The sequence below is a fragment of the Heptranchias perlo genome, chromosome 4, assembly GCF_035084215.1.
Source record: "Heptranchias perlo isolate sHepPer1 chromosome 4, sHepPer1.hap1, whole genome shotgun sequence".
NCBI classification, from domain to species: Eukaryota; Metazoa; Chordata; class Chondrichthyes; order Hexanchiformes; family Hexanchidae; genus Heptranchias; species Heptranchias perlo.
This window is the reverse complement of record NC_090328.1, coordinates 103242859-103266759: the sequence shown is the minus strand read 5'-3', so window position 1 is coordinate 103266759 and position 23901 is coordinate 103242859. Positions and strand designations below refer to the sequence as shown.

The window sequence follows — 23901 nt, the reverse complement described above, 5'->3', positions numbered from 1 at the left end:
AGCTTGGCCAGAGCAATGTACAGCTTCAGCATGACTATGTGCAAAGTTGAGTTAAGCTGAATAACCCAGCATTCTATTTGCTTCGGTTATTGTTGCCTTACACTGATGAAATGTTGAGTGATGAATCTACACAACGGTTTCCAGGTTTCTTTCAATTTTTCCACTTGGCTAGTTCTGTCCCAATTGTGAAGTACTTGTGCCTACTATTTTTACTGCTAATAATGCAGTGCCTTGCATCTGACAATATAAAACTTAATTTGCCACTGATCAGCCCAAGCATATATCCTGACACGCCCTCTGTAAGATCTTGGCTATCCCTAGCTTGGTGTGGTCATTTTCGACTCATACCATCGGCTCAATTTTAGGGGGCAATTGCGGGTGCGTTGGGGGCGGGGGAGCTCCGAAAATCGCAGAAATCCCGTTCAGGTTCAGAAGCCGGCTCCAACCCGTCGACTTCCGAGTTTCCCAGGGACCCACCTGTGTGCACGCGGGCGGCCCGAAACCAAAAGTCCCACCGGCAATTAAAGTCGGCGGGATGACAGTTAATGAGACAAATGTACCTCATTGAGGTACTTAAGGCACTTTACCTGTGACAGATTAAGTGATTGTAATGATTTTTAACTTACCTGTGCGGTTTGCTGATTCACAGGCGGAAGGGCCGGATCAGGGAAAAAGAAATTAAATAAATTTTTTAAAAATCCATAGAAGGAAGTTAAAACACAAAATGAACCTACCTTTGCACCCTGCTCCGATGTCTGATGTCTCCATCTCTGATCTCCCCCTCTTCACCCCCACCCCCCCCGATGTTCCGATGTCCCCCTCTTCACCCCCCTGATATCTTCCTGATGTCCCCCTCTTCACCCCCCTGATATCCTCCCGATGTCCCCCCTTCACCCCCGATCTTCCCCTCTCTCCCCCAATCTTCCCCTCTCCCCCCGATCTTCCCCTCTCCCCCCCGATGATCCCGCCTTCACCCCCCGATCTTCCCCTCTCTCCCCCAATCTTCCCCTCTCCCCCCGATCTTCCCCTCTCCCCCCCGATGATCCCGCCTTCACCCCCCGATCTTCCCCTCTCTCCCCCAATCTTCCCCTCTCCCCCCGATCTTCCACTCTCCCCCCACCCCGATCTTCCATTCCAGCACCGGATGACGTCTCGCTCTTTCTCTCTCTCTGCCAACCCGCCACCATTTCAAAATCGACCCCTATGAATTCAAGTTATTTATGTATGTCAGAAATAGGAAGGGTTCCATCGTAGACTCATGGGGCATCCCACTCAATATTTGCCCCTCCCCCCACTCCACCATTTCAATTTGGTTACCCTTAAAATTATTCACTAATTCTTTCTGATATATATCATTGACCTTGACTTGGGTATAGAGGGTATAATTTCAAAGTTTGCAGATGACATGAAACTCAGAAGTGTAGTAAACAATTTGGAGGATAGTAACAGACTTCAGGAGAACATAGGCAGACTGGTGAAATGGGCAGACACACGGCAGATGAAATTTAACGCAGAGAAGTGTGAGGTGATACATTTTGGTAGGAAGATGGAGGAGAGGTAATATAAACTAAATGGTATAATTTTAAAGGGACTGCAGGAACAGAGAGACCTGGGAGTGTATATACACAAATCTTTGAAGGTGGCAGGACAAGTTGAGAAGGCTGTTATAAAAGCATATGGGATCCTTGGCATTATTAATAGAGGCATAGAGCACAAAAGCAAGGAAGTTATGCTAAACAGGGATAGACACTGTTCTCTGCAGCCAGGAGCATGAGTCCCAAAGGCTATGTTGCCTACCCAGTGCCAGGGTTAAGGACATCTCCTCCGGGCTGGAAAAGAACTTGGAGTGGGAGGGGGAGGATCCAGTTGTCGTGGTCCACATAGGTACCAACGACATAGGTAGGACTAAGAAAAAGCTTCTGCTGAGAGAGTTTGAGCAACTGGGGACTAAACTAAAAAGCAGAACCACAAAGGTAATAATCTCTGGATTATTACCTGAGCCACGAGCAAATTGGCATAAGGTTGATAGGATCAGGGAGATGAATGTGTGGCTCAAAGATTGGTGTGGGAGAAGTGGGTTTTGATTCGTGGGGCACTGGCAGCAGTACTGGGGAAAGAGAGAGCTGTTCAGTTGGGACGGACTACACCTGAACCATGCTGGGACCAGAGTTCTAGCGAATCGAATAACTCGGGAGGTAGATAGGGCTTTAAACTAAATAAGGGAGGGGAGGGGAGGGTCCCGGTGGAGAGAAATCTAGAATGCTAAAGAGAAAAGACAAGGAAGTAGTGCAGGAAAGTGATTGGGGTAAGGATAACTAGATTGTGTCAGGAAGGGACAGAGTGTACAAACTAAAGAGTGCACTCACTCAAATAATGAAGCAGTCCGAGCCCGCATGCAGCGAGACCTGGACAACATCCAGGCTTGGGCTGATAAGTGGCAAGTAACATTCACGCCAAACAAGTGCCAGGCAATGACCATCTCCAATGAGAGAAAGTCTAACCACCTCCCCTTGACATTCAACGGCATTACCATCGCCGAATCCCCCACCATCAACATCCTGGGGGTCACCATTGACCAGAAACTTAACTGGACCAGCCATATAAATACTGTGGCTCCAGGAGCAGGTCAGAGGCTGGGTATTCTGTGACGAGTGACTCACCTCCTGACTCCCCAAAGCCTTTCCACCATCTACAAGGCACAAGTCAGGATTGTGCTGGAATAGTCTCCACTTGCCTGGATGAGTGCAGCTCCAACAACATTCAAGAAGCTCGACACCATCCAGGACAAAGCAGCCCACTTGATTGGCACCCCATCCACCACCCTAAACATTCACTCCCTTCACCACTGGCGCACAGTAGCTGCAGTGTGTACCATCCACAGGATGCACTGCAGCAACTCGCCAAGGCTTCTTCGACAGCACCTCCCAAACCCATGACCTCTACCACCTAGAAGGACAAGAGCAGCAGGCACATGGGAACAACACCACCTGCATGTTCCCCTCCAAGTCGTACACCATCCCGACTTGGAAATATATTGCCTTTCCTTCATCGTCGCTGGGTCAAAATCCTGGAACTCCCTTCCTAAGAGCACTGTGGGAGAACCTTCACCACACGGACTGCAGCGGTTCAAGAAGGCGGCTCACCACCACCTTCTCAAGGGCAACTATGGATGGGCAATAAATGCTGGCCTCGCCAGCGACGCCCACATCCCATGAATGAATAAAAAAAAACTAACAAATAGGATCCGGGTAAGAAAAATGGTAATAAGACAAATAGGGCATGGTACAAAAAAATGTTAAGATGTCTAAAAATGTTAAAAAGACAAATCTAAAGGCACTGTATCTGAATGCATGAAGCATTCGTAATAAGGCAGACAAATTAACAGCGCAAATAGATGTAATCGGATACGATATAATTGCAATTACGGAGACATGGCGGCAGAGTGACCAAAGCTGGGAGCTGAATATCCAAGAATATTCGATATTTAGGAAGGACAGGCAAAAAGGAAAAGGAGGTGGGGTGGTGTTGTTAGTAAAGAATGAAATCAGCGCAATAGTGAGAAAGGATATTGGCTCAGAAAATCAAGATGTAGAATCAGACTGGGTGGAGTTAAGAAGCACCAAGGGGCAGAAAACACTGGTGGGAGTTGTCTCCAAACAGTAGTGGTATTGTAAGGGATGGGATCAAATAGGAAATTAGAGATGCACGTAACAAGGGTACTACAGTAATCATGGGTGACTTTAATCTACGTATAGACTGGCCAAACCAAATTAGCAATAATACCATGGAGGATGAATTCCTGGAGTGGGGATGAGATTTTTTTTAGACCAGTACGTTGAGGAGCCAACTAGGGAACAGGCTATCCTAGATTGGGTATTGTGCAATGAGATGGGGTTAATTAATAATTAATAATCTTGTTGTGCAGAGTCCTTTAGGGAAGAGTGACCGGAACATGATAGAATTCTTCATTAAGATGGAAAGTGAAGTAGTTCAATCTAAAAATAGGGTCCTAAATCTAAACAAAGGAAACTATGAAGGAATGAGGAGTGAGTTGGCTATGATAGATTGGGAAGCTTCATTAAAGGTCATTACAGTGGATAGACAATGGCTGACATTTAAGGAACAAATGTATGAATTGCAAAAGTTATACATTCCTTTCCGGCAGAAAAACACAAAAGGAAAAGCGGCCCAACCATGGCTAACAAAAGAAATTAAGGCTAGTATTAGATCCAAAGAGGAATCATATAAAGTTGCCAGAAAAAGTAGCAAGCCTGAGGATTGGGAGCAGTTTAGAATTCAGCAAAAAAGGACCAAGAGCTTGATTAAGAGGGGAAAAATAGAGTATGAGAGTAAACTTTCAAGGAACATAAAAGTGGCTCTGTTACTGCTTTTGAATGCAGAACTACATTTGCTTGTTTCCTGACTTCCCAGTGCATATTTATTCTGTTAAAATGGTTATTAAACTTCACAAATCCCCTCTTTTAGGAAGAAAGCATTTCATGACGTCAGAACAGCCCAAAGAATTTTACAGCCAATTAATTACTTTTGAAATGTAGTTACTGTTGTAAAGTAGGAAACGCAGCAACGAACTTGAGCACAACATGGTCCAACAAACAGCAATCAGATACATGACCAGATTAATCTGTTTTTTAGTCCTGTTGGTTGATGGATAAATATTGGCAAGGGCATCGGGGAGAACTCTCCTGCTCTTCTTCGAAATAGTGCCATGGGATTTTTTATGTCCATCTGAGAGGGCAGATGGGGCCATGGTTTAACATCTCATCTGATAAACATTTTGTCCATATGGGAATAGAGTGCAGGAGAAGTGGCTGAGCAGAGCATGCAGCTCGGGAGAAGCATCTGAGTGGAGCATACAGTTTGGGAGAAGCGGCTGAGAGGAGAATAAAGCACGGGCGAAGCAGCTGAGAGGAGTATAGAGCTCGGGAGAAGAAGCTGAGCGGAGTATAGAGCTTCGGAGAAACAGCTAAGTGAAGCATAGAGTGCGGGAGAAACGGCTGAGTGAAATATAGAGCTCGGGAGAAGCGGCTGAGTGAAATATAGAGCTCGGGAGAAGCGGCTGAGTGAAATATAGAGCTCGGGAGAAGCGGCTGAGTGAAATATAGAGCTCGGGAGAAGCGGCTGAGTGAAATATAGAGCTCGGGAGAAGCGGCTGAGCTGAGTATAAGATGCGGGAGAAGCAGCTGAGCGGAGAATAAAGCACGGGAGAAACAGCTAAGTGGAGTACAAAGTGTGGGAGAAACGGCTAAGTGGAGTATAAAGCTTGGGAGAAGCGGCTGATCGCAGTCTAAAGTGTGGGAGAAGTGCTGAGCAGAGTATAAAGCATGGGAGAAGCAGCAGGTACACGGGAACAACACCACCTGCACGTTCCCCTCCCGACTTGGAAATATATCGCCGTTCCTTCATCGTCGCAGGGTCAAAATCCTGGAACTCCCTTCCTAACAGCACTGTGGGAGAACCTTCACCACACGGACTGCAGCGGTTCAAGAAGGCGGCTCATCACCACCTTCTCAAGGGCAATTAGGGATGGGCAATAAATGCCGGCTTCACCAGCGATGCCCACATCCCATGAACGAATTTTTTAAAAAGTTGAGTAAGGAATTCAGCTTGGGAGAAGCAGCTGAGTGGCGTATAAAATGCGGGAGAAGCAGTTGAGTAAAGCATACAGCTCGGGAGAAGCGGGTGATTGGAGTATAAAGTGTGGGAGAAGCGGCTGAGCAGACTATAAAGCGCGGGAGAAGAGGCTGAGTGGAGTATAGAGCTCGGGACAAGGGGCTGAGCAGCTCCAAGTGGGGAAGGAATTATTGAAATGTGTACAAGAGAACTTTCTGTAACAGTGTATTTCCAGCCCAATCACAAAGGAAACAGTGCTGGATCTAATTCTGGGGAAGTCTAATTCTGGCTGGAGTGATACCAAGCACAAAGGAAGATGGTAGTGTTTGTTGGAGGCCAATCATCTCAGCCCCAGGACATTGCTGCAGGACTTCCTCAAAGCAGTGTCCTAGGCCCAACCATCTTCAGCTGCTTCATCAATGGCCTTCCCTCCATCATAACGTCAGAAATGTGGATGTTCGCTGATGATTGCACAGTGTTCAGTTCCATTCGCAACCCTTCAGATAATGAAGCAGTCCGAGCCCGCATGCAGCAAGACCTGGACAACATCCAGGCTTGGGCTCATAAGTGGCAAATAACATTCGCGCCAGACAAGTGCCAGGCAATGACCATCTCAAACAAGAGAGAGTCTAACCACCTCCCCTTGACATTCAATGGCATTACCATCGCCGAATGCACCACCATCAACATCCTGGGGGTCACCATTGGCCAGAAACTTAACTGGACCAGCCATATAAATACTGTGGCTACAAGAGCAGGTCAGAGGCTGGGTATCCTGCAGCGAGTGACTCACCTCCTGACTCCCCAAAGCCTTTCCACCATCTACAAGGCACAAATCAGGAGTGTGATGGAATACTCTCCATTTGCCTGGATGAGTGCAGCTACAACAACACTCAAGGAGCTCGACACCATCCAGGACAAAGCAGCCCGCTTGATTGGCACCCCATCCACCACCCTAAACATTCACTCCCTTCACCACTTGCGCACAGTAGCTGCAGTGTGTACCATCCACAGGATGTACGGCAGCAACTCGCCAAGGCTTCTTCGACAGCACCTCCCAAACCCGCGACCTCCACCACCTTGCAGGACAAGAGCAGCAGGCACATGGGAACAGCACCACCTGCACGTTCCCCTCCAAGTCACACACCATCCCGACTTGGAAATATATCGCCGTTCCTTCATCGTCGCTGGGTCAAAATCCTGGAACTCCCTTCCTAACAGCACTGTGTGAGAACCTTCACCACACGGACTGCAGCGGTTCAAGAAGGTGGTTCACCACCACCTTCTCAAGGGCAATTAGGGATGGGCAATAAATGCTGGACTCGCCAGCGACGCCCACATCCCATGAACGAATAATAAAAAAAAATTCTGGAGAATGAAGTGGGGCAGGTGGAGCATGTTTCAGTGGGGGAGCATTTGGGGAACAGTGATCATAATATCATTAGGTTTAGAGTAGTTATGGAAAAGGACAAGGAGCACTCAAATGTGAAAATACTTAACTGGAGGGGGACTAATTTCATTGAGTTAAATAGGGATCTTGCCCAGGTGGATTGGAATCAAATATTGCCGGGCAAAACAGTGATTGAACAATGGGAGGCCTTCAAGGAAGAGTTAGTTTGGGTACAGAGTAGACACATTCCTACAAGGGGGAAAGTGCGGCATCCAAAGTTAGAGCTCTCTGGGTGACTAAAGATATAGAGGTTAAAATGAAACAGAAAAAGAGGCTTATGATGAATGTAAGGTTCATAATACAGTAGAGACCAGGCTGAATACAGAAAGTACAGAGGAGATCTAAAAAAAGGGAATAAGAGGGGCAAAGAGAGAATATGAGAATAGATTAGCAGCTAACATAAAAGGGCACCCAAAAGTCTTTTATAAACAAATCAATAGGAAAAGGGTAGTCAAAGGAAGGATGGCATCAATTAGGGACCAAAAAGGAGATTTTCTTGTGGAGGCAGAGGGCATGGCTGAGGTACTAAATGAATACTTTACCTCTAGTCTTCACTAGAGAAGAGGATGCTGCCAGTGTAGCAGTAAAGGAGGAGATGGTAGTGATATTGGATAGGATAAAACTGATAAAGAGGAGGTACTTAAAAGAGTGTCAGTACTCAAAGTAGAAAAGTCACCCGGTCCTGATGGGATGCATCCTAGGTTACTGAGGGAAGTAAGGGTGGAAATTGCAGATGCTCTGTCAGCCACAATCCTCCAATCCTCCTTAGATATGGGAGTGGTGCCGGAGGACTGGAGGATTGAAAATGTCACACCCTGTTCAAAAAAAGGGGGGAGGGATAAACTTGGCAATTACAAGCCAGTCAGCCTAACGTTGGCGGTGGGGAAACTTTTAGAGACAATAATCCGGGACAAAATAAGTTGGCACTTGGAAAAGTATGGGCTAATAAATGAAAAGAAAAATCGTGTTTGACCAACTTGATTGAGTTCTTTGATGAAGTAATGGAGATGGTTGATGAGGGTAGTGCAGTTGGCGTTGTGTATAAGGACTTTCAAAAGTACCATATAATAGACTTGTTAGCAAAATTAAAGCCCATGGGACTAAAGGGACAGTGGCCGTGTGGATACATAATTGGCTAAGGGACAGAAAGCAGAGAGTAGTGGCGAACGGTTGTTTTTCAGACTGGAGTAAAGTATACAGTGGTGTTTCCTAGGGGTCAGAATTAGGACCACTGCTCTTTTTGATATATATTAATGATCTGGACTTAAAAGGTATAATTTCAAAGTTTGCAGGAAATGTAGTGAACAATGTGGAGGATAGTAACAGATTTCAGGAGAACACAGCCAGACTGGTGAAATGGGCAGACACATGGCAGATGAAATTTAATGCAGTGAGGTGTGAAATGATACATTTTGGTAGGAAGCATGAGGAGAGGCAATCTAAACTAAATGCTACAATTTTAAAGGGTCTAAAGGAACAGAGAGCCCTGGGGGTTGCACATACACAAATCTTTGAAGGTGGCAGGACAAGTTGAGAAGGCTGTTAAAAAAGCATAGGGGATCCTGGGCTTTATTAATAGAGGCATAGATTACAAAAGCAAGGAAGGTTTTAAGTTATATTAGAGAAGAGAAGGTTAAGGGGAGATTTGATAGAAGTGTTCGAAATCATGAATGGTCATAAATAAGGAGAGACTGTTTCCAGTGGCAGAAGGGTCGGTAACCAGAGGAGACAGTTTTAAGGTAATTGGCAAAAGAGCCAGAGGCGACATGAGGAATCATTTTCTTACGCAGTGAGTTGTAATAATCTGGAATGCACTGCCTGAAAGGGTGGTGGAAGCAGATTCAAAAGTATCTTTCAAAAGGGAACTGGATAATTACTTGAAGGGAAAAAAATTACTGGGCTATGGGGAAAGAGCAGGGGAATGGGACTAATTGGATAGCTCTTTCAAAGAGCTGGCACAGGCACGATGGGCTGAATGGCCACCTCTTCTGCTGTACCTACCATGATACTGTGATACTATGACACCATAAGGGATGATAGTGCAAGGCTAAAGGGGGTGATCATGGGACAAGTAAAGGAACAAAAATGAATCAAGAGGAGGTGTAAATGGTAACAGCAGAGGGGGAGAGAAGCATGGAAAATCTGACGAAGAATATCATCCAGCCAGTCCCGCCTCTTCTGATGATGTCTGCGTGTCTGGTGTAAATTCCTGCTGTAGGAAAAAAAATGGGTGTGGCGATCCGGCCGAACCATGTCTCACCCCAAGTTCCAGGTTGCCCACCTGCCACAGTGTCCTAATTCCCAGGTTCTGGAATTTCAGAGCTGCTTTCTCCGAACTGCAAGCCCTGATTTTAACTTGAGAGGTGCGAACAATGCGGGCGGAGGGTCCGAGGCTGAGGGCGAACCGTCCTGACCTCAGTGGTGATATTTGAACTCCTGGGCCTCACCTGCCTGGGCCATGTCAGTCTGCCGTCCAAAATCGGAAGGAAGCTGAAGCTGGCTAGTGGGCAGGAGTGGAACGTCAGGTGGCAGGTGGCCACCACTGGGGACTGAAAGAACAATCCCCGGCACTCAGGTAAGTGGTTGGGAGGGGTTTCTGCATGTCATCGGAGCCCGATTTGCATATTTAATGAATGACGTGACTCTAATCAGCAATCTAATATCAGAACCTGTGGAATGACAGTGGGACCACGGTGGGTAAGTCACATGGGCAATTTTCACTTCCTGCCCGTCCGGTTTAAAATCAGCCCTACAGACACTGGAATGGTTGAAATCCAAGCAACAATTAAAGATAAAATGGAGTGCATGACTTATGACAAATGGAATTATGACAATCAATAGCAGAAACTTGAGATGAATTGAAATTCCTTCCTAAAGGAGTTCCGTTGTGACTATGAGAATCCCTACGTGGTCAGTTTTCAGTAAAATATTAAAGTGTCTACGTGGCAAAGAAGCAGAATGCAAAATGGTTAGAAAGGGTTAATTAGTTAGTAACTGAGATTGGTACAGGTGGCCTGGCCTCCTGCTGGGCCATATGTTTGCGTAGTCAGCAGGTTTGCATGGTCTTAGATGTGATTCAAGGACTGGTCTGAATGTCTCCATGTTTATGGCAGATCAATATAGGTAACGAGCTTAGCCAAAGTTGAAAGACATTCTAGGTTGGGAGATAAGGAACAGAAGGGACAGGGAAGAACATTCCAAGTTGGAAGGTGAGGAAGTATCCCCTTTGATGTCTAACAGCAGCATGATCAGCACATGGACGATTTATGATTGGCCGGAAATAATGTAACCTCGCATGGCAACCTGTGCCCGGCTTATGATTGGTGTTGACCCTCGTTAAGTATGTTCCAACCCTATTGATTTGTATAAAAACGTGTGGATTTCTGCATGTTTCTTGTTCTTGCTCTGCCAGCACAGAGGGACTCTATCAGGAGTCCAAATCAATGCTGCAGACTAAGAACCCTGCTATTAAAGTTGTGATGAACTTTAAAATGTATTCGACTTCAGTTTTTACTGAACCAGACTGAGGGGAAAGAATCCGCATCGTCAACTATGTAACAACAAGGACAGCAAGCTACGATGAACACATTTCAGCATGTACAGCAAGCGAGTGCAAAACGATTTAGCAGTTTTAATTTCAGACATTATATATTCATACATGACCTTGCCATCAAATTCAAACCAAATCATTTTTTTTAAAGATTCAGCAAGTTTCCAAACCACGAAAATCATAAATGAAAGTCATTGAACTTTCTGACAAAGTTATTGTCTACTTGAAGTTTCACTGGTTTTTAAATTCAGCTAGTAACACTGGGCGTTAAATTGGTCCGTGTAGCGCCCGTTGTTTCGGCACTACACGGCCTCTCCAACATCCAAGATGGCGTCTTGGATGCACACGCATGTTTCCAGCATGACGTGGGCCGGTCGTCATTTTGGTATAGGAGTTAGCGCAGGCGCAGATAACGAATGCTGGAATTATATAAAGTAGGGAGAAAATGGCTTCAATCAGCGTGCAACGCTGATTTAAAGTGATAGACATCATTTTGGCACTTAACACTCAACTCAACGCACAGTCTTAATCCCGACCATCTGAACATGTCTTACATTGCCTGGAGGACACCCCACCACCGCTATTTAAAGGGGCCATGCAGCATTTACAGGTTAGTTGCTGGATTATTGCTTCTACATTTGTAACTGTTTTTGGTGGTCTTCTAGACTTGAATACTAGGATGTGGGGACATAGCCTAACATTTAGAGCCACTGCCTTTTCAGTATATGTCTGGAGGGCCTCTTGCTCCCCCCCCCCCCCCATTGGGATATATGATGTCCCCCCTTCTGTCCACCTCTTGCACCAAGGTCTCTAGTGCATCAGCAGAGAACCTTGGTGCACGCACTCTCGCAGGCCTGGTACCAACTCAGATCGGCAGATTGGTGAGGTCTGGTGTGCAGATTGGAGGATGTGGGATTTAGTAGTGCGCAACCTTTATCATCAGTGTGTAAACATAGGGATGGGACCTGCATCTGTGTTTTGCGAGTGCAATGTCTGATCTCCATTCAGACTCAGTGCAGACAGTAGACTGTTATTTTCAGCAAATAACAGGTACCAGCTACCTTTAAGAGATTGTTAAGAAACATCCTTCCTTTAAGAGATTGAGCTCCCTCTGGTGATGGAAAGTGTGAATTGCATTGATTCCACTTGCAAGGCCTGGAATGGAAAGCTGATTGCAGGTCGGTCCTCGGGTGGGTCGAAACTTGCGTCCTGGCTGCGCTCGGGCTTTTGGGGGTGGGGTAATAGCACATCTCGCTACCTACGCCCAAAAACGGCCCCTTTCGAATTTTTCCTCCACGATGTCACTTACATAAAGTGTACAAACTGGTAAATGAAAATAAAAATCTGAAACATAGGGAAACTGCTGATGTGCAAATCCAACATTTTCTGTTTCTGTTTGTGATTACATAGAAATTACAATTCAGGAGCTGGCTGTTCAGCCCAACCAGTCCTTGTTGGTATTTATCCTATATACAAGCAGTAGTCCTAATCCCATGAGCTCTCTCTGTTCCCATATCCTTTTATTCCCCTTTCCCTCAACCACCTATCTAACCTATTCTTAAATATTGACATGGTCTCTGCTTCAATCACTAATTCCAGTAGTGCATTCTACAACCTCACAATCTCCTGTGTAAAAAAAGCTTTTTCCCTCTCACTGTCCGAAATCTCTTACAATCAACCTGATATCTATGTCCCCTTTGTTCTCAACCGCTCAATCACTGGATATAGTCTGTTTCCATCTAAACTCTTCCATTCCTTTATAAGCATCAGCAGTGCTAATGTGATGAAGGCATTTGCAGAGATGATGAGAAACAATTAGAAAGCACGACCTTACCTTTGACTGTAGGGAGGTGTGGATAGTTAGAAGTGGCGAGGAAAGCTTGATGTCAGGTGTTGCTATTCTTCAGGCAGACAGAGAAAGATTAAGAGCGAGCAGCCGATCCAACAACAAAGAACAAGTTAAACTTGTTCCGCAAAATTCAAGTTATTTCCGATTAACAACTCAAAGTGAGGCAGCTGGGCCTCGGTAACTAGAGAATACAAATTTACGGTGATTGGCAAAAGAACCAGAGGCGACTAATTAGTCATGTCTGACTAATTTGATTGAATTTTTTGAGGGGGTGACTAGGTGTGTGGATGAGGGTAACGCAGTGGATGTGGTATACATGGATTTCAGTAAGGCCTTCGATAAAGTCCCCCACAGGAGACTGGTCAAGAAGGTACAAGCCCATGGAATCCAGGGTGCCTTGGCACTTTGGATACAAAACTGGCTTAGTGGCAGAAGGCAGAGGGTGATGGTCGAAGGTTGTTTTTGTGACTGGAAGCCTGTGGCCAGTGGGGTACCACAGGGATCGGTGCTGGGTCCCTTGCTGTTTGTGGTCTACATTAATGACTTGGATATGAATGTAAAAGGTATGATCAGTAAGTTCGCTGATGATACAAAAATTGGTAGGGTGGTAAGTAGCAAGGAGGATAGCCTCAGTCTGCAGGACGATATAGATGGGTTGGTCAGATGGGCGGAACAGTGGCAAATGGAATTTAACCCGGAAAAGTGCGAGGTGATGCACTTTGGAGGGACTAACAAGGCAAGGGAATACACAATGAATGGGAGGACCCTAGGCAAGACAGAGGGTCAGAGGGATCTTGGTGTGCAAGTTCACAGATCCCTGAAGGTGGCGGAACAGGTAGATAAGGTGGTAAAGAAGGCATATGGGATACTTGCCTTTAATAGCCGAGGCATAGAGTATAAGAGCAAGGAGGTTATGATGGAGCTGTATAAAACACTGGTTAGGCCACAGCTGGAGTACTGTGTGCAGTTCTGGTCGCCACACTACAGGAAGGATGTGATCGCTTTGGAGAGGGTGCAGAGGAGATTCACCAGGATGTTACCAGGGCTGGAGCGCTTCAGCTATGAAGAGAGACTGGGAAGATTGGGTTTGTTTTCCTTGGAGCAGAGGAGGCTGAGGGGGGACATGATTGAGGTGTACAAAATTATGAGGGGCACAGATAGGATGGATACTCAGGAGCTTTTTCCCTTCGTTGAGGGTTCTATAACAAGGGGACATAGATTCAAGGTAAAAGGCGGGAGGTTTAGAGGGGATTTGAGAAAGAACTTTTTCACCCAGAGGGTGGTTGGAGTCTGGAACTCACTGCCTGAAAGGGTTGTGGAGGCAGGAACCCTCACAACATTCAAGAAGCATTTGGATGAGCACTTGAAATGCCATAGCATACAAGGCTATGGAACAAATGCTGGAATATGGGATTAGAGTAGACAGGGCTGATGGCCGGCGCGGACACGATGGGCCAAAGGGCCTCTATCCGTGCTGTATAACTCTATGACTCTATGACTCTATGACTCTATGCGACACGAGGAACGTCTTTTTACGCAACGAGTTGTAATGATCTGGAATGCACTGCCTGAAAAGGTGGTGGAAGCAGATTCAAAGTAACTTTCAAAAGGGAATTGGATAAATACTTGAAGGGAAAAAGTTTACAAAGCTAAGGGGAAAGAGCAGGAGAGTGGGATTAATTGGATAGCTCTTTCAAAGAGCCAGCACAAGCACGATGGGCTGAATGGTCTCCTTCTGTGCTGTAGCATGCTATGATACTATGACCTAGCCCATCACTAATCCATGTTCATACCTCACTTTTGATACATAGTTACCTTAGTTTGTAAGGGAGTTTCTCATATGTTACTTTATCAAAGGTTATTTGGAAGGTTAGGCCACTCCATGTGACTTCCCCATTATTGTGGGATGTCACCTCCTCAAAAGATTCATGGCCAGGAATTCTCTTATAGCTACTTCAGCTCCACTGCGGGAAGTTCCCCGGATGCGAGTTGGTGGAGCGGGAGCAACTCCGAGGAAATTCCCAGCCAATAAGTTAATCAGGAATGATTTACGTCTTCTGAGACCCTGTTAGGTATCCTTTATGATATAATTTTTACACAAATATTCTTCTGTTTTACTTCTGATCATTGATTCAAGTAGTTTTTGAATTATTGAGGTCAGGCTAATGGAAATGTCATTGCCAGGTATGGCTCTGTTGCTGCTTTTGAATACAGAACTACATTTGTCTGTTTCCTGACTTCCCAGTGTATATTTATTCTGTTGAAATGGTTATTAAACTTCACAAATCCCCTCTTTTAAGAAGAAAGAAAGAGCTTGCATTCATATAGCGCATTTCATGACTTTAGAACATCCTAAAGAATTTTACAGCCAATTAAGTACTTTTGAAATGTAATAGCTGTTGTAATGTAGGAAACGCAGCAACGAACTTGAGCACAACATGGTCCCACAAACATAACCAGATAAAGCTGTTTTTAGTGATGTTGGTTGATGGATAAATATTGGCCAGGGCATCGGGGAGAACACTCCTGCTCTTCTTCGAAATATTGCCATGGGATCTTTTATGTCGACCTGAGAGGGCAGACGGGACCTCGGTTTAACATCTCATCTGATAGACATTTTATCCATATGCGTGGTAACCTGTAGGCCTTCGATAAGGTTGTAAACTCACGGCATGTGGAGTCAGTGGACAGGTGGCAGAATGGATAGAAAGTTGGCCACAAAACAGAAAGCAGAGAGTGGGGGTTAAGGGTAGCTGTTCAGACTGGCACAATGTGGGAGGTGGTATTACACAGGGATTGGTGCTGGGACCACTGTTGCTCACAACTTACATTCACGATTTAGATTCAGGAATCGGAAGAACAATTTCAAAATTTGTGGACGACACCAAATTGGAGGTGTAGTTAATACAAAGGAAGAATGCGTCAAAATGCAAGAGGAAATTAATAAACCTGCAGAATTGGCTTGTAATTGGCAAATGAATTTCAATGTGGATCACACGACCACAAGGAGTAGTTGAGGCAAATAGCATAGATGCATTTAAGGGGAAGCTGGGTAAGCACACGAGGGAGAAAGGAATAGAAGGGTATCTTGATAGGGTTAGATGAAGTAGGGAGGGAGGAGGCTCATGTGGAGTGTAAACACCCGCATAGACCAGTTGGGCCAAATGGCCTGTTTCTGTGTTGTAGTTTCGATGTAACTCGATGTAACCTGCAGCATAATTCTTTGGTCCCAGGGGATTTATTAGTTTTCAACCCCCTGATACCTCTTCTTTGCTAAAGTCAATGTCAATGTGTACTGGTGTTGGAGGGTGTACTGTTAGTGTCCTTCCTTGTAAAAACAGCACCACAGGAACGGCCACGAGCATTTAAAGCAGAGCACGGAAAACAAACTCGGAGAAAACCTGCAAAAATGACATCACAGTCGACATAGCGGAGGACCCCATGAAAACGAAACTTGGGAGAAGCGGCTGATTGGAGCATACAGCTTGGGAGAAGCGGCTGATTGGAGCATACAGCTTGGGAGAAGCTGCAGAGGGGAGTATAATGCACGGGAGAAGCTGCAGAGGGGAGTATAATGCACGGGAGAAGCTGCAGAGGGGAGTATAATGCACGGGAGAAGCTGCAGAGGGGAGTATAATGCACGGGAGAAGCTGCAGAGGGGAGTATAATGCACGGGAGAAGCTGCAGAGGGGAGTATAATGCACGGGAGAAGCTGCAGAGGGGAGTATAAAGCACGGGAGAAGCTACGGAGCGGAGTATAAAGCACGGGAGAAGCTACGGAGCGGAGTATAATGCACGGGAGAAGCTACGGAGCGGAGTATAAAGCACGGGAGAAGCTACGGAGCGGAGTATAATGCACGGGAGAAGCTGCGGAGTGGAGTATAAAGCACGGGAGAAGCTGCGGAGCGGAGTATAATGCACGGGAGAAGCTGCAGAGCGGAGTATAAAGCACGGGAGAAGCTGCGGAGCGGAGTATAAAGCACGGGAGAAGCTGCGGAGCGGAGTATAGAGCACGAGAGAAGCTACGGAGCGGAGTATAAAGCACGGGAGAAGCTGCGGAGCGGAGTATAAAGCACGGGAGAAGCTGCGGAGCGGAGTATAAAGCACGGGAGAAGCTGCGGAGCGGAGTATAATGCACGGGAGAAGCTGCGGAGCGGAGTATAAAGCACGGGAGAAGCTGCGGAGGGGAGTATAAAGCACGGGAGAAGCTGCGGAGCGGAGTATAAAGCACGGGAGAAGCTGCGAAGTATAAAGCACGGGAGAAGCTGCAGAGCGGAGTATAATGCACGGGAAAAGCTGCGGAGCGGAGTATAATGCACGGGAGAAGCTGCGGAGCGGAGTATAAAGCACGGGAGAAGCTGCGGAGCGGAGTATAAAGCACGGGAGAAGCTGCGGAGCGGAGTATAAAGCACGGGAGAAGCTGCGGAGCGGAGTATAAAGCACGGGAGAAGCTGCGGAGCAGAGTATAAAGCACGGGAGAAGTAGCTGAGTGAAGTACAAAGCACGGGAGAAGTAGCTGAGTGAAGTACAAAGCACGGGAGAAGCTGCGGAGTGGAGTATAAAGCACGGGAGAAGTAGCTGAGTGAAGTACAAAGCACGGGAGAAGTAGCTGAGCAGAGTATAAAGCACGGGAGAAGCTACGGAGCGGAGTATAAAGCACAGGAGAAGTTGTGGACTGGAGTATAAAGCACGGGAGAAGCTGGGAAGGGGAGTATAAAGCACGGGAGAAGAGGCTGAGTGGAGTATAGAGCTCAGGAGAAGGGGCTGAGCAGCTTCAAGAGGGGAAGGAATTATTGGAATGTGTACAAGAGAACTTTCTGGAACAGTGTATTTCCAGCCCAATGAGAAAGGAAACAGTGCTGGATCTAATTCTGGGGAATGAAGTGGGGCAGGTGGAGCATGTTTCAGTGGGGGAGCATTTGGGGAACAGTGATCATAATATCATTAGGTTTAGAATAGTTATCGAAAAGGACAAGGAACAAACAAATGTGAAAATACTGAACTGGAGGGGGGCTCATTTCAGTGAGTTAAATAGGGATCTTGCCCAGGTGGATTGGAATCAAATATTGCCGGGCAAAACAGTAATTGAACAATGGGAGGCTTTCAAGGAGGAGTTGGTTTGGGTACAGAGTAGACACATACCTACAAGGGGGGAAAGGAAGAGCATCCAAAGTTAGAGCTCTCTGGGTGACTAAAGGTATTGAGGTTAAAATGAAACAGAAAAAAGAGGCTTATGATGAATGTAAGGTTCATAATACAGTAGAGAACCAGGCTGAATACAGAAAGTACAGAGGAGATCTAAAAAAGGGAATAAGAAGGACAAAGAGAGAATATGAGAATAGATTAGCAGCTAACATAAAAGGGCACCCAAAAGTCTTTTATAAACAAATCAATAGGAAAAGGGTAGTCAAAGGAAGGATGGGGACAATTAGGGACAAAAAAGGAGATTTTCTTGTAGAGGCAGAGGGCATGGCTGAGGTACTAAATGAATACTTTACCTCTAGTCTTCACTAGAGAAGAGGATGCTGCCATTAAAGGAGGAGATGGTAGTGATATTGGATAGGATAAAATTAATGAAGAGGAGGTACTTAAAAGAGTGTCAGTACTCAAAGTAGAAAAGTCACCCAGTCCTGATGGGATGCATCCTAGGTTACTGAGGGAAGTAAGGGTGGAAATTGCGGGGGCTCTATCGGCCACAATCCTCCTTAGATATTGGGATAGTGCCAGAGGACTGGAGGATTGAAAATATCACGTTATTTCCGATTGACAACTCAAAGTGAGGGAGCTGGGCCCTTTTAACTAAGTTTTGTCATATTTACTCTGCTTTATGTTGCTGCTGGTATGGTGTTTTAAGTTAAAAGCATAAAATCTGTGTTTCTTTTCATTTATTTATTGTATTGTGATTTATTTTATTTTCTCCCCTTTCTCCTTCTTAGTTTCCCTTCTCCTGCGCCTGTTTCCTTCCTGTGAGGGCAAGCAGGCAAACTGCAGCCTGACCACCGGTAATGTCGCTCCATGGCCAGTAGGTACCAATAGCTCAACCTCTGCTCGATAACCCCTCACAGGCCACGGCTCAGATGTTGGTAACTCATAATGTGAGGAATCATCAGCACAGATCACTATCCTACCACATTGTGCTTGGAAGCATGGAAGCTCCAGTGAGCTGAGTTTCTGTGCCACCCAGGGCTTTCTATCACATTTCTATCACCCCTTTATAGAAGAAGACCTCTCATGAGTAACTCCAGTGCCATCCCCTGCTATAGGGGAAGGCTGCTGCGAGTAAATGGGATTTAACCTACAAAATCACCATGATCGACCTCAGGTCAGGAGCCTGGTCTCCAGCATGGAAATCCTTCACATTCAGTCTTGGTTCAGCGGTAGCACTCTCACCTCTGAGTCAGAAGGTTGTGGGTTCAAGTCCCACTCCATAGACTTGAGCCCATAATCCAAGCTGACACTGCAGTGCAGTACTGATGGAGTGTTGCACTCTCGGAGGTGTCACCTTTCAGATGAGACGTTAAATTGAGGCCTCACCTTAGGTGGCTGTAAAAGATCTATTTGAAGAGTACTCCCAGTGTCCTGGCCAACCTTTATCTCTTAACCAACATTACTAAAACTGATTATCTGGTCATTTACCTCATTGCTATTTGTGGGACTTTGCTGTGCACAAGTTGGCTGCTGTGTTTCCTTACATTACAACAGTGTCCACACTTCAAAAGTGCTACATTGACTGTGAAGTAGTACTTTGGGATAGCTTGAAGTCATGAAAGGTTCTATATAAATGTTCTGTTGTTATGCGTGCCCATAATACAGTTAAAAGCAACATGACAGCCCCTTCTGTCTCCAGTGCTGAAAAATAGGAAGAGTATGGAGACTTTGAGCCTGCCCGTTATGTTTATGGGTTTTTACCATAGTGATAGGCCTTGCATTCAACCTCACTGGTCCCTCCCGTAGATGGATTTCACATCCCCTATGAACCAGAATGTGCCTTTACCAGCCCAATATCTAGGTAAATATAATGAGAAGCAGGGACCTACAGAGACCCTTTTTCACTGTACTTATCACAACTCACTGCATGTCTCATGGGCCACCATGTGGTATCCTCTTCTTCGGTAAGTGGAAGAATCACACTGTATTGGACCATGGCTCAGGGTCGTCAAATTTATTGAACATAAACAGGTAAATGAACAGTTCTCAACACAAACAGTATACTCACAATAATTACTTACTTTAATCTCCTCAAAATGTCAAAACAATAAAAGACATCTCTCCTGCACTAACCCTCAACATAAAGTTGATCCTTAAAACACAATAAAGTCTATGTCTAAGGGCTGCCCCTTCTACACCCTGCCTGATTCTCCTTTCCATTGAAGTCAATCAAGAGGAAAATTGGGTGGGGTGTATAAGGGGCGGCTGATCTTATATTGTCCGTTTTACTCCCCCACCAAAGTTGAAAGTATATTACACAGAGATGGACTAGAGTAAAACAGAGTTGACCAATATCAGGGTGAAAGTAAAATAGTGAATATACTCAACAATTACTTCTTCCAAGTATTCACGAGAGAAGACAATTGTAAAATTGTAATAATCCCTCCATAATCGGAGATAATCCAAGTAGGTTTAATGGCTTCAGATCGAGGTCCAAAATAAACTAAAAGGGGCTCAAAACAAAGAAATCCCATGACTGGTTTTATCCCAGGGTACTTAAAGAGACACAGCATGGAGACTCATGAGATCTTGACTGCCATCGTGAAGTAGTCAATGAATGCCGGAGGGGTCCTGTTAGAATGGAAACAAATAACATTGTACCTACATTCCAAAAGTTGACAAAACAAATTCAGACAACTATAGAGAGATTAGCTTTCCATCGATTATTGGTAAAATAATTGAATCGATTATCAGGAGCAAACTTAAGAAGTACCTATTTGATAATAACATAGTAATCGGCAGCCAATACAGTTCCCATTGCTTATAGCGGGCGCATTGGTGTCAAAGTGATTTGCCCGCTATACGCGGTGGCCGGTGTAATCAAAAAATGTAAAAAGAAGTTTTTACAGACCTGGGGTTCAACAAGCTGGCAAGAAGGGCTCGCTGGAGTTCTAGAGGCCATGGGGGGTGACTGGAGGTGGCGGGGCTGCACTTTCCGACTGCCTCCTGTAGTTAATAGTGCGAACAGCTGATTGAAGCTGCCTGAAGTCTCACTGTTAATAACTATGGGAGGCAGTGGAGACTTCAGGCATCTTCACTCTACTTTTCTACACTTTAACGTGAGATCAGGTCAACCTCTGCTGCAATGTCTTAGTTCTATTTATGTCTCTGTGGTTCTAACATCTGCCAGTTTATGTTGCAAAGTGAGATGTTGATTGGGTGCAGCCCTAAAAGAAAATCAGCTTTTAAAAAGTCAGTAAATACTGAACTGAACGAAATAGTCGGCACGCTTAATAGGGTTTATACGGCGCCTTTATAATTTATGGCAATGGTGATGGTAAATGGTTAGCGCCATTTGCTCGATAGAGGTGACTATCCTTGATAAGCTTGGATGGTGTAAGTGGTGGGGACTGTACAACTTTATAGGGGAAGATCCCGTCTAATGGGCCCAATTTTTTGACAAGCCTTAAGAAAGCCTTATGACATGAATTTCTAGAAAGCTTTTGGAAAAGTTCAGCACAAAAGGCTGCTACATAAACCTAAAAGCAATGGGAGTTCAAGGCAACCCCTGGAAAAGATAGAAAGTTAGCTGAAGTGTAGGAACCAGCTGGTACTTGTTAGGAGAGTTATGTTGGTTGAGGGGGAAATACTGAATGAATTGTCCCAGAGATTGATGTTAAGAGCTCCACCATTTCTAATTTACATTAGTGACCGGGGCTGGGAATTTCCTCGGAACCGCTCTGTTGTGCCAAAGGTGGGGCATAAATGTTTATGTACATAAATGAGATTTCCACTGTATTTCCAGCGAAGTTATGGCAGCGGAGTGGGAACAGCTCCGGATTTAGAAACACAATTCTGATTGGTCGCATTTACAGACAATACCAAACTAAGAGTGCAGTCAAGTTTAAAGAGGTGATGAAAGACCTGCAAAATAGACTAGATAAAATTTGTAAGTGGGCGGAGCAGTAGCAGATGAAATTTAGCATGGATAATTGTAAAAATGCTTCACCTGGGAAAGGAAAAAGATGTCATAAGTACTCCATGAATTGTACTGAAATAGTTACGGGTGAAGTTGAAAGAACTCAGGGCAGATATCTGTTAATATAAACAATATGCACGTGGGTAGGGGCAAGCATGTGTACCCCATGAAGGGTTGTGTACTCAAGGCTGTTGACTAGAGGGTATTGCAAAAGCAAATAGAGTGTTAGGATGTACTGCCAGGATGAATAAATATAAAGCAAGAAATACTATACTGTCTCTGCCTTGGTTTGGTCTCATCGAGAATACGGTGTCTAATTTTGATCCCCGTACATGATGGGTGATATAAAGGTATTGGAAAGGTTCAGAGATGGGCCACTAGATTGGTACCTAGTTTAAAGGCCCTCAGTTACTACAATAGGCTTTAGGAGCTGGGGCTTTTTACTCTAGAAAAGCAAAGACTTTGAGGAGATTTGATTGAGGTATTTAAAATAATGAAAGGATTAGATTCGGTACACGTGCAGAGGCTATTCGAGCTAGATAGGTTAGGGAGGATAAATTACGTGAACACAGAAACTAGGTTAGATGTCTGGAGGTACTTCTTTTTGTAGAGTCGTCAACCTCTGGAACAAGTCGCCATCGTGTGCAGTGTGCAGTTTCGTTGTAAGAGTTCCAAAGGGAGCTAGTTGAATTCCTGAGTGTGGCCAACATAACGACATATAGATGGTAACCGTGGTCTCCTGGAACTTAGAGATCCAACAGGAATATCTTAGAGTTTTTTCCTAAATTGGCCTAAAGTTTTTTCTCTTTTTGTTGCCTCTTTCTGGAGATCGAATGGCTGGTGGGTGAGGTAGGCGGCAGAGCAGGTTGTGGGGGGGGGGGCTTTCATGGTGTGTAGAAGTTACATCATGACAGTGTAGGACAAGCTCGATGTACCAGATAGATTTTCCTATCCTTTATGTTTGCATGTTAGTAATGGGTAACATTTTCAATCATTGTGGTAGAGATATCACCTTAAATACAGTGATTGTTTTGGTCACTGGGACACACTAATGCATTCAAGCCCTGGAGACAAAGTTTTTTGAGATGACTAAGCGAAGATGACTCATTGATTTTCCTCATTGCCTGTGGCCTAGTGACTTTACTCTTTGAAATTGAGATGTGCTTTATAACGTCACGAACTTATGTGGTTGAGTGATTGCATTCAGATACATACAGTGCTGTTTTGCACGCTATTTTCTCGTGTATTCAAGTATAAGATAGATGTGATTATAGCTGTTCTGGAAGAGGGCGCAGAAAACAGGCACTGCACAATTTAATCATATTGGTGCTGCTCTGATTCTTCTTTTTTGACCCTAGATTCACATTCTCCTCCATAAATAAATGTCGAATTTTGGGCCAAATCTTTGTTGGAGTTAGCAACCAGTTTGTCTGATCTTAACAGTTTTGTAAAGCATAAGCCTCAGTCAGGGTCACTCAGTTTGCTTCGCAGTGCCTCGTCTCTCTGACTCTGTAAATCCTTTGTCAAAATCTGCAACTGACCCCTCACTGAACCAACTTGACAGGAGTGGGAACCACATTTTTGTAGGAACAAAATACTAGGGGGTCGAGTTTCCGTTTGTTTCCGCCAGTAATATCAGCACAATCCGGGCGGAATAGGCCGAACCAGTGCAAGAGATCGGGGAATTTTAAACATAAGTGAGTTAGGCCCAAAACCACTTACATTCATGTTTTCTGTGATCTTTTAAGCTGGTTCAAGATTCAATTCACCCGAATCAGGCCCCGCCCACAAAACAGGTCACGCCCCCAGGTCAAAGCTGCGAGATTCCGCTGATTGTGTTGGTCCGGGAAGGCTCTTCAAATTGTGCTCATTTTCTTAGTCACACAGGCACTAGTAGGCGTGCTTTAAAAGGTTTTTCATATCAAAAACATTTAATTTACTAAGAAACTGATTAGTGTACACCAATGAAACTATTAAATGGTTCAGTATAGTTTGTTTAAGTCATTTTCAGTAATTTTAAATCAGGTTACTCACAGGTGGAGGACTGACAACCTTATTAAAAATGCTTATTTTTGGTGATAAACCCATTTTCAGCTGTATTAATAGAACTGCATCAAGTTACCACTCTTAAATACATCAAGGAACACTTTTTAATGGAAAATAAAAAAAACGATTACGTTCTATTACGCTGCCCAATTGCGCTGGCTCATGGAAGATTTTCCATTTGTGATTATGCAAATGAATTCTAGCAGAAACTTGGAGGATAACCTAACCAGTGCAATTTCAAGCGCATT

At 45.0% G+C, this 23901-nt stretch overlaps 1 protein-coding gene across 5 annotated transcripts in view; it reads right to left on the bottom strand.

Moving 5' to 3' along the window:
• Window positions 1-12559, bottom strand: part of LOC137321167 (transmembrane protease serine 11B-like protein) — a 119443-nt gene extending 106884 nt beyond the window's left edge. For all 5 annotated transcript variants that reach the window (XM_067983420.1, XM_067983421.1, XM_067983423.1 and 2 more), the window contains exon 1: window positions 12466-12559. The gene's annotated coding sequence lies outside the window, so the exon portion shown is untranslated. The remainder of the gene's footprint in view (window positions 1-12465) is intronic.
• Between the last annotated feature and the right edge of the window lie 11342 nt (window positions 12560-23901).